We start from the raw sequence: 2,574 nt of genomic DNA on the forward strand, positions 1-2,574 counted from the left end.
AAAGCTGACCCCACTGGTAATTTGTACAGAGATGCCCTCCTGGGCGTTAGGGATGCAGAAAAAGATAAAAAGGTGATTTTTGTTAGTCCAAGATGTACTGGAGCGGAGAAAGCTTGGGCTGGTAAGGCCCTGATTGGGGATGTGCGAGACTTGGAATCCCTGAATCAGCTGTCGATAGTACGAGGGAGTGAACATATCATAAACTTACCCGCAACACACTTACTATCTGCTATGCCCGTAAGGTAGATTACCGTATTGGTATATTTCTAAAATAATAAAACTTACAATAAAACAAAAGATTTGTCATTCAAACAAATACACCACATTTAAAACATGATGTACAAGTTAATACGGTTACACTAAGGGATATAGCAAAGTTTGAAAAAACTTGGTGGGACTTTGAGGAAAGGTGCTTGTTAACCGTCCGGGTTACCGAGTTGACCATAGCGCAGCCATTTGATCGCCCGGGTTACCGAGTTCACCATGTAAAAATGGCTAGTGTGCTATAACAGCAAAGTGTTTTGTAGCTTTGAGCTTTTCAATCACCCCATTGAGATAACTGATTGCAGCGTCTTTTTCGGAGTATTGGCGAGAGACTATAACAGCAAAGTGTGCTAGCTTTAGAAGGTTGATCTTAGTCTCGAAGTCGGTTATGAAATTGTTATATAGTTGTATGAGAGCATCGCCAGCCTGAAACAAACATTATGCAATAAGTTAAATGTGCACAATGCAGAAAACATAATTTAAATTTATTGTTCATAAGAAAGCATGACAAGCTCAAGTTCTATTAATCCGTATAAAAGCTGCAATTGAGATTAAGCAAGCTCTACCTAACATTAAGCATTGACCATGAATAGTCAAAGCGTGACAACTCAATAGAAACTTGACAAATGTTCTAATCTAATAACAATGAATCATAGCTACAATGAGACAAAGGCATATGCATAGCCAAACCGTAGACATAAAGGCATCTGCACTCTCGTGACCTCACGAATAGTTCTCTCTTTCCACATTGGCTGACATCACGGATGGCGGACCCCACTTCTCTCTATCTCCGATTCCTATCTACATTACTGATGTCTCCGTCTGGCCGCCCCTGGGCGTCCGTGACCCTATGTTGTCGAAAGCCCTTCGGGCACGTGCCTAGGCCCTCAGGCAAGACGCTAACACGCCTTGCTGCCATCCAGGTGCTCTGGCGACCTTCAAACGAGATTTCAATGGGTGAACCGGGCTGTTGCCACTTTCTAAAAGTCTAGCCTGTAGACTCGAGTCATTACCATTGGTGGGGCCCATTTCGGTTTGAGGTGCACTAAGTGCCCTTCCACGCCCAGGGAATCTGCTATTTTCTTCTGTTGACTGCATAAAATTAAAAAAAAATTCACACAAGTTCATGATAGATACATAAGATATTACATTTTAACACCGACACTTTGTACGCTTCGATATACTTATTTCATTTCCTAACAATCAATGAAGGCTCCCACTATTTTCACACCCCTACATCTATACGACCCGTATAGAGTTATACGGGTTGTATAGGAAAATATTGCACAAAAAAATGTCAGAGAATGTTTTCTTGTCTCCATCTATATGAGCCATATAACATTATACGACCTGCATAGAATGCTATACGACCCATATAATGAATGCTATACGACCAAAACCTCATATAACGTTATACGACCAAATATTTTCTCCATCTATACGAGCCGTATAGCATTATACGACCCAATATTTGTGATGTCAAATTATTCTATACGGGCCGCATAACCCTATACGACCCGTATAAAGGGTATTAACACCCTTAATGAATTTACATCAATTTCGTACGTAATTGATACCTGCGGAAGCACCTCTCTACGTGGCATCCATGAAGACAAGTTTGTCCACATACTCCCAGCCATAGATTCACTGATAATTATATAAATATACATTTTTAAAGAATACATTGCTAAAAAGGGTTGAAATAGTCAAATTTTGAGATTGAAAGAGACAAACTACCTGGATGTTGTGTTATGAGTGGTATATGTAGGGATGTATCCAGAAGGATCACCACCTGTGCACATTATATATTTCGGTCTACGCACACAAGTTGACTGCAAAACAACACAAAAAGAAATATTAACAACAGAAACAGTTTATATATTATCAATGACTCTGAATCATGGTTTTAAAAAACGTTAGGCATGCGCCTCAAGGCGCGTCTCGAGGCGAAACGCCCAAAAAACGATTCTGAGGCGCGTCTCGAGACCAATGTCAGCCTACAATCGAGAAACACCAAATTATATATATGACATCACATCTAATATAATAATAACAAGGGTATTACTTAACGTCGAGCGTTGGGTTAAGCGCTCGAGCCCGACCCGAACAAAAATAACCCTTATTGAACCAACCTTTTTTGAACTACCCATTCTGACCCGCAACCCAAACCCGCCTGGCCCGTTTACCATGCCTAGTTATGTAGAGTAAAATTAAGGTTATCTAACTACATGAAAGTTGTTGAGTATGAATAGAAAAAGCGTCAATTAACAATATATACCAGAATATCATCACTGAACGCCAACTGATTTT

The 2,574-nt window shown here is 40.2% G+C and overlaps 1 long non-coding RNA gene across 1 annotated transcript; it reads right to left on the reverse strand.

Moving 5' to 3' along the window:
- Positions 1–281: 281 nt before the first annotated feature.
- Positions 282–2,286, reverse strand: LOC110906661. The gene is made up of 4 exons (XR_004878972.1): positions 2,002–2,286; positions 1,842–1,911; positions 831–1,356; positions 282–690 (listed from the first exon to the last, which is right to left on the reverse strand). It is a non-coding gene; the product is annotated as an uncharacterized LOC110906661 (long non-coding RNA).
- Between the last annotated feature and the right edge of the window lie 288 nt (positions 2,287–2,574).

The sequence above is a fragment of the Helianthus annuus genome, chromosome 14 (genome assembly GCF_002127325.2).
Source record: "Helianthus annuus cultivar XRQ/B chromosome 14, HanXRQr2.0-SUNRISE, whole genome shotgun sequence".
NCBI classification, from domain to species: Eukaryota; Viridiplantae; Streptophyta; class Magnoliopsida; order Asterales; family Asteraceae; genus Helianthus; species Helianthus annuus.